Genomic DNA, 8,745 nt, shown 5'->3' with positions numbered 1-8,745 from the left:
GAATATCGCATATTTGTGTCCCTAAATATGCATATGTTAAGACCTAAAGTAATACTTCTGTCCATATTTAGACTGATTTATGCTTAATGTGAGTTTGTAGTTACTTTCCCAGAGAAAGGATTAAAACTGGGACTTTATGATGATATCGAAGTTTATAGAGTCATTGTCGGTCATCCAGAGCAAGCCGAGAGCTTAAATAGTAAAGTTTGAAAGAATTCAGAATCCAAAGCTCGAGCCCAAGTTTTGAGGCTCGAGCCTTACAAGTCAAAGAAGAAAAAAATGAACAAGGCATTAAAGCTTGAGCTTGACCATAGGTTGCCCGAGCCTTGACCCTTAAGCTTAAGCACAAGGCATCAGAATTTGAAGAGTTGATTTCGAAGCTCCCAGACCTCATGCCTAACCCCAAGAATCGAGCACCATTCATTGAAGCTCTAGCCTTGAGTACCAAATGCTCGAGCTTGGTACCTAGTGCTCAAGCCCATGAAGCTTTGATTGAGCAATGTTAAAAGATTTCAATCCCAGGAATATTCTAAGTGTTGAAGAAAAAGACACTTCAGAAAGTAATTGAAGAAATTTGGCTAAGTGTCAAAGTGAAGATTGAGCACCAATTCTTAAAGCTCGAGCATTAATCCAGAGAAGTGCAAGCCTTATTCCTTAAGCTCAAGCCTAAACCTTAAGGCTCGAGCCTTTGTTCCTAAAGCTTGAGCCTTCCATGACATATCAGATTTAAGTTACGGGAATGTTCTCTTTTTAAGCCGTATCTCATTCTAGATGGGCCAGAAGACCTAAAAGCCCACCAGATCTTTATTTTTTTCTATAAAAAAACGGTTAAGCCTTGAGAGAAGAGGGCCAAAATTGCAAGTCCTTTTTGCCGTGTGATTTAGAAGGCTGATAATGTGGTGGCTTTTAGAGTTTCCATAACCTTAGAAGGTGAAGATCCTGAGAAGAGGTGCCATCCGTGACGATGGAGACAACTCCAACACAGATGATATCCGACATCGTCATGAGTAGCTAATTCCTCTCTTAGGGCACTGATGTAACCCAATCTAGTATTATGGTTTGATTGTTCTTAACTCTGGGATTAATTTAATATATTATTTTTTCTTAATTATATGACTATGAGCAATTGAGACAACCCAATTGGTTTTCATGCTTTAATAGATTAAAAACTGTTATTACCTTGTCTTAGATATAATTATTTGTTTTCTATTCTCAACCTATCTTATTGGATGGTTTCTAGCGAAGCCCTGCCGGACATGAGAATAGAGGTCATATAATGGTTTTCTAATGTTATTTATAAAATAATGTCTTCATAATCTATGTTTAGGAAAGGTGGATTATTTGCAAAGTAGTTAAAGTAATTAGAGTAGGTAGGTAGATAGTCCATGCAAACTGCAGATAGGTTATAGTTAACTAAATTTTGTAAAACATCTTTCTTTTAAACCCAGATTGAACGAATGTTATTGAGTTTAATTCATTTAAAAACATAATTGGTTAAATCCCTAGAGTTGATACAATTAACCATAGTATGATGATTAAGGTGAAGTCAAAGCCTTAATATTTCTCTCTCTGATCATTTAATTTAATTTAAATTACTATAGTTTAATATTTTGTTTTAATTTTGGTTTGTTTAATCGTGACAACCAATAAACTTTTCAACCAGTTACCTGTAAGCCAATAGAACTAAATTGTAGAATGAATATAAAATCTCATCTCTCTGTGGGTTCGACTCCTCTCTTTATAGCACTATCCTACACGGAATCTTACTATTGCGAGTGGTAAAATTAGACACATCAATTTTTGGCGCCGTTGCTGAGGAGATTTGTTTTAGTTTGGTTTTTAATTAGGTTATTTTGGTTTACCAGTCTTTGGACTTTCTGATATCTCACCTTACTTTTTTTTCTTTTCAGGTATAAGAAAGTAGCAGTGAGGACAAAGATGCTTAAGAGATAAAAAGCTTTGGTTTATTAAACCTTTTGTGAGTTTTTACTGTTTTCTTTTTACTAGGAAAATTTATTTTTGTCACTTTTAAGATTAGTGGAATTAATGCATGTTAACTCGTTAAACTCGGTCAAAACCTTTAGTGTATGATCCTGAAATAGAAAGAACTCTTAGTTAATTAAGAAAACTTAAAAAACATTTGAATAATATAGATATTTCCTCTGATAACATGACTGAACATCATGATGCACCTGGTAATAGCAATGCTAATGGTAATGGTACTGGAGGACGGGTTCTACTTGTCCCTCCATAACCACAATTAAGGGACCATTTTATTCCTACCACATACACTTCTCCTTCGTGCTATGTATTTCCGGACACTGATGCAACCCATTTTGAGATCAAGCCTACTATGATCCAAATGCTTCCTACCTTCCATGGGTATACAACAGAGGACCTTTATACGCACTTGGATGTAATTTTGGAATTGTGTTCAACCACCAAGTTGACCACTCTTACAAATGATTCATTTAAGATGCGACTTTTCCAATTTTCTCTTAAGGACAAAGCAAGAACTTGGTTGCATTCCCTTCCTCCAAATTCCATATATACATGGGAGATGTTGCAGCAAGAGTTCTTGAAAAAGTATTACACAGTAGGTAAAACTTGTCAAATGAGAAGAAAAATCATAGCATTTTCCCAAATCCTGGGAGAACAGTTCTATGATGCTTGGGAGAGATATAATGATCTTCTAAGAAGTGTCCACACCATGATATTGCACAATGGCACTTAATATAGATTTTCTATGATAGTTTCTCCGATTCTTATAGAAATATGGTTGATGCTTATAGTAATGGAGCTTTTCTGCGTAAAAGTCTAATTTATGCTTGGGAACTGTTTGAGTCCCTAAGTGAAAATTCAACACAACAAGCATCTTCCTCTAGGTCTATGTCTTCACCTGGAATGTATAAAGTTGAAAAAGTCCTTGAGGTAGACAAATCTAGTGAATTAGCTGCTCAAATAGAAGCCTTGAACCGTAGGTTCGATCAAATTGTATCATCTAGCTTTGCTCCTGTTACTAGTGCCTTGCCAAAGGAAGTTTGTTTAATCTGTGCTAATCCTTCCCATTTTGCCGACACTTGCTCTATAATGGGACAATCATCTGAGATCCCACAGGAGCAAGTGAATGCTGCATTCTCTAGACTATAATACAATCCATATTCTTCTACATATAATCCTAGTTGGAGAGATCATCCTAATCTATCATGGTGTAACCAAAGTTAAAGAACCACTGTTCCTCAATCTTAAGGACAATATCAAAATTCATCCAATCCTATGCCACAAAATAATTCTTTCAACTAATCTGGTATTTACCGTCCACCTCAGTTTAGGAGTCAACCCACTTAAGCTCCTACTCTTCCACCTCCTCCTAGAAATTCTGCTTTTGAGGATCAAGTACTCAATGCTCTTGTTGATTTAAAAGCTAATACCCAACTTTTTAATTCTCATTCTCAAGCCATAGCAAAGCTAAAAGCACAAGTTGGGCAAATAGCGAGTACTCTATCTCGAAGAGAGGATGGAAAGTTGCCTAGTCAATCAATAGCTAACCTGAAAGGGCAAACTTACATGATTGATGAAACCAATTACTTAGGTATTCATTATAAGCAAGTTCAGGCTATCACTACATTGAGGAGTGGTAAAGTGGTTGACAATCAAGTTGAAAAAGGATAGGTTAAAAAGGAGAGGCTTAGGTTTCCCATTGTTCCTATCATCCATAATCCACATCCCAAGGATGTTTCCTCAAGTTCTATTCCACAATCCACCACAGGAGTTGAAGGTAGAGTCACTTCTTCATCTGCTCCTAATCCTGAGACAGCTTATGAGCCAAGAGCTCCTAATCCTAGACATGTTAAAGAACCCTCCTACTTTGGTAAACAAGGGGATAAAATTTAAGATATGATGGAGGACTTTAAATAGGTCAAAATCAATCTTCTTTTGCTTGATGTTATAAAGCAAATTCCTGCCTACTCTAAATTTTTAAAGGACTTGTGCACTCTTAAGAGAAAATCTAAAAGCCAAGTTCCTAAGAAAATTTGTCTCACCGAGTAAGTCAGTGTTATTCTTAAGTATAACACTCCTCTTAAAGTTAAAGATCCTGGTGCTCCAACAATTTCTTGTATCATTAGAAACAATGTGATAGAGCGAACACTTCTTGATCTTGGAGCAAGTGTTAATCTTATTCTTTACTCAGTGTATGAGAAGTTAGGTTTGGGTGAGTTAAAACCTACGTCGGTTGTTTAATAGCCTGCTGATAGTTCTGTCAAACAACTACGAGGTATTGTTGAAGATGTACTCATAAAAGTGGACAAGTTCTTTCCGATTGATTTCTTAGTGCTTGATACAGAACCAGTCCACGATTCCAAAAAGTATATTCCAGTTATTCTTGGGCGTCCTTTTCTAGCCATAGCGAATGCTTACATTAACTGTAGGACTGGAGCCATGGATTTATCTTCTGGAAATATAAGAGTCAAGCTAAACATCTTCAATGCTATTCATCATCCCTACAATGATAGTGAATGCTTCTTCCTTGATGTTATTGATGAGTTGGTTGACGAATCACTCCCAACTATTTTATCCAAGGATCCTTTAGAAGTTTGTCTAAATCACTTCAATTATGAAGATTTTGAGATCGAAGCTTCGATAGCTGAAGTGAATTCTTTGCTCAACTCCACTCTTATCACAGATTTTCCTCTATGAAAATCTGGATTAGAGCCTCTTCCACCACTTTCTAGTATTCCGCCTATTCCTTCCTTAGAGTCTCCACCTAAGCTTGAGCTTAAGCCACTTCTGGATAAGCTCAGGTATGTTTTCTTGGGTTTAAATGACACCCTCCCGGTGATCATTGCTTCCAATCTTACAAGTTCCCAAGAAAGTAGTCTCTTAAAAGTTCTTGAGCAAAATAAAGAGGCTATTGGGTGGAGTGTGGCTAATTTAAAAGGAATTAGTCCCACAATTTGCATGCATTAGATTCATTTGGAGGACGATTCCCGAGAGCTCCAACGAAGATTGAATCCTAATATGAAAGAGGTGGTTTTGAAGGAAGTTGTGAAGTTGCTAGATGCGGGACTAATCTACCCCATCTCAAATAGTAAATGGGTGAGTCCTACTTAGGTAGTACCTAAAAAAATAAGTATTACAGTGGTTGAGAATTCTGAGGGAGAATTAGTTCCACAGTGCACCACCACTGGATGGCGTGTGTGTATTGATTACCAGAAACTCAACTCCGCTACTAGAAAAGATCATTTTCCACTTCCATTCATTGATTAGATTCTAGAGTGATTGGCTGGCTAGAGCTATTATTGATTTTTAAATGGATAGTCCAGGTATAATCAGGTGGCCATTGATCCTAAGGATCAAGAGAAAACTACTTTCACTTGTCCATTCAGTACATTTGCATATAAGCGGATGCCTTTCGGATTATGTAATGCGCCAGTAACATTCTAGAGGTGTATGATATCTATCTTTTCGGACATGGTTGAAAAGTTTCTCGAGGTCTTTATGGATGACTTCTCTTTTTTTGGATCCACATTCAAGAACTGTCTCCAAAATTTGTCCCTAGTGCTTCACTATTGTAGGGAAACCAATTTTATCCTTAGTTGGTAGAAGAGCCATTTTATAGTTCAAGAAGGGATTGTTTTAGGACATATTATTTCAGAAAGAGGTATTGAAGTTGATAGCGCTAAAGTAGATTTGATCTCTAAATTGCCTCCTCCTACCTCCGTAAGGGGAATGCGATCATTTCTTGGGCATGTCGAGTTTTATCAACGCTTCATTAAAGATTTCAGCAAAAAATTTCACCCCTTTATGTAATATACTTGCAAAGGACATTACGTTTGTCTTTGATGAGTCATGCCTAGAAGCTTTCCATAAGCTTCGCTCTCTTCTTTCTTCAGCTCCTATCATGAATCCTCCAAATTGGGCTCTTCCATTTGAAATTATATGTGACGCATCTGATTATGCTATGGGTGCTATCTTAGGACAACGAGTAGATAAGCTTCCTCATGTCATCTATTATGCGAGTAAAACTCTTTCAGAGGCACAATTGAATTATACCACTACTGTAAAAGAGTTACTTACAGTTGTCTTTGCTTTGGACAAATTCAGATCATATCTGTTGGGTTCTAAAGTCATAGTCTATTCTGATCATTCTAATTTGAAACATCTTCTTTCTAAAAAAAAAGCCAAACCCCATTTGATTCGATGGATCCTCTTGCTTCAAGAGTTTGATTACGAAATTCGGGATAAGAAAGGGTCAGAAAATGTGGTAGCTGACCATCTTTCTAGAATTCGAATTACAAATACCTCAACTTCACTTCCAATTTGCGATTCCTTTCTAGATGAATAACTATTTGGGGTTTGTCATTTGGATTTGCCTTAGTTTGCTGATATTGTGAATTACCTCGCAATAGGCAGAATTCCTTTATCTTAGTCAAAACAGGAAAAAGATCGATTCTTCTCTCAGATAAAGATGTACTATTGGGAAGATCCTCAGCTCTTCAAATATTGTGTTGATCAAATCATTCACAGATGTGTTCTTGAGAGTGAATTTTATAGTATTCTGACCTTCTGTCACAGTTTAGCTTGTGGAGGTCATTTCAGTGCAAAAAAAAACTGCAGCTAAAATTCTTCAATGCAGTTTCTTTTGGCCATCACTCTTTCGGGATACGTATTTGTTTTGTAGGTCATGTCTTAAATGTCAGCAATTAAGATCAACTTCCAGAATAAATATGATGCCTTTAACTCCAATCTTAGTTATTGAGGTTTTTGATGGGATATTAATTTCATGGATCCTTTTGTTCAGTCAAATAAAAATAAATATATTCTTATGGCTGTTGATTATATGTCTAAATGGGTTAACGCAGTGGCTACTAAAATTGCCGATCACGCAGTCATGATTGAGTTCATTCAAATGAACATTTTTAGTTAGTTTGGTATGCCACGAGCTATTATTAGTGATGGGGGTGCTCACTTCTATAATAGGTATTTCCGTACTTTGGTACAAAGATACTATGTCACTCATAAAGTTGCTTTTCCCAATCATCCCCAAATAAGTGGCCAAGTTGAATTATCCAATCGTGAAATTAAGAGGATTCTTAAGAAAACGGTTAAGTTAGATCGTAATTATTGGTCTTTAAGACTAAATGATGCTTTGTGGGCTTACCAAACAGCTTATAAGACTCCGATTGGTATGTCACCTTACCGTCTTGTTTATGGTAAAGGGTGTCATCTTCCTATAGAATTAGAATATAGAGCTTTCTGGGCCATAAAAAAGCTCAACTTTGATATGAACTCTGCTGGATCTAACAGGAAGCTTCAACTAATAGAGCTCGAAGAATTATGTAATGATGCTTATGAGAGTGCTAAGGTTTATAAATCAAAGACTAAGGCATTTCATGACAAGCATATCTTGCGTAAAAATTTTGAGCCTAGGAAGAAATTTTGGTTGTTTAACACATGACTGAAACTCTTTCCTAGCAAACTGAAGTCATGTTGGGAAGGTCCATATATGGTTATTTTTGTTACACCTATGGTGCAATTGAGATACAAGATTGCAAGACTGGAGAACTGTCTAAGGTCAATGGACAGAGACTAAAACCTTACACAGATGGTAGTGTGCAGAGAGGCACAGTGGAGTCAGTAGAACTTCATGATCCTATGTACTTGGACTAGAGAGGTTAGGTTTTCATCGAGCTATCGACGTTAAACTTAGCATGCTGTCGAGCTATCGACATTAAACTTAGCATTTGTATGTTGTATCATAGTTTTATTTGATTTTTATTTAGTTATTTTAGTTTTTGATTTAATTATTGCCTTTTCGAGGTTTTAGGTTTATTCTATAATTAGGTTAATTTAGGTTTAGGAAAATAGAAAAAGAAAATAAAAATTAAAAAATTGAGTAAAATCCAAAAAATTTGTCTCAATGCTCAAGCCTGACCTTTGGGGCATAAGCATCAGCTACTAAAGGCTCGAGCATTAGTACCTTACACTCGAGCCTTCTATCATCGTGAATTGTAGGGATTTGCATCGGCAGGCTCGAGCTCGAATCCTTCATGCTTGAGCCTTAGGATCTAAAAGTTTAAAATTAGGAAACTAAGTACTCCGTCTCCTACCACAGGAAGGACATCCATCCCTTATAAAGTCCTTCCAAATTCTCTCCATATTCATATCTGGTGAAGCTTCACATTCTCGTCACAGATTTACAGGAAACATAGAGGTAAAGTTCTTCTTCTTCTTCTTCATCCTCTTTCCATTGTCTCTTCCTTGGATGAATAAATTTTTAGATCTAGAGAGGAAAGCATGAATTACTACTTGGATGCATGATTCTTTTGACATTTATACATCATTAACATAGATTAGTTGTTTGAATCAATTTTGATTGATTTATGAACTGATTTCTAAAGATCTGTTTGGTGAAATCTAGGTGAAGCTCAAGCTTTGCAGCTTAAAGCTCGAGCATTGGTTGAAGCTCGATCCTAAAAGGTTAAGCTTGAGCCTTAATTTCCAAATTGTAGGATTTTGGGTGATTTTAGGGATTTTATTGCAAGATACTAGTAATTGAAGCTAAAGATGGTTCGTCCTGCTCCTTCTAAGCATGCTAGGGTGACTAACAATGTTTTGCCAAATGTTTGGAAGACAATTCCAATTTTATATGAAACTACCTTTGATTACCAGGCATTCATTAATGATCCTCGCACTAGATGGGACATGAAGTCTTTTAGTTATAGGCATCTTCCTCATCTCACG

At 36.5% G+C, this 8,745-nt stretch overlaps 1 non-coding gene across 1 annotated transcript; it reads right to left on the bottom strand.

The window, feature by feature from the left end:
• Window positions 1–2,612: 2,612 nt before the first annotated feature.
• Window positions 2,613–2,717, bottom strand: LOC132298075 (small nucleolar RNA R71). Its single transcript, XR_009479510.1, has one exon. It is a non-coding gene; the product is annotated as a small nucleolar RNA R71 (small nucleolar RNA).
• Between the last annotated feature and the right edge of the window lie 6,028 nt (window positions 2,718–8,745).

Source organism: Cornus florida, unplaced genomic scaffold (genome assembly GCF_030987335.1).
Source record: "Cornus florida cultivar Cherokee Brave unplaced genomic scaffold, ASM3098733v1 CherokeeBrave_3.0.0_Hap2_Chr02, whole genome shotgun sequence".
Taxonomy (NCBI): Eukaryota; Viridiplantae; Streptophyta; class Magnoliopsida; order Cornales; family Cornaceae; genus Cornus; species Cornus florida.
This window is presented reverse-complemented; position numbering and strand designations above follow the sequence as displayed.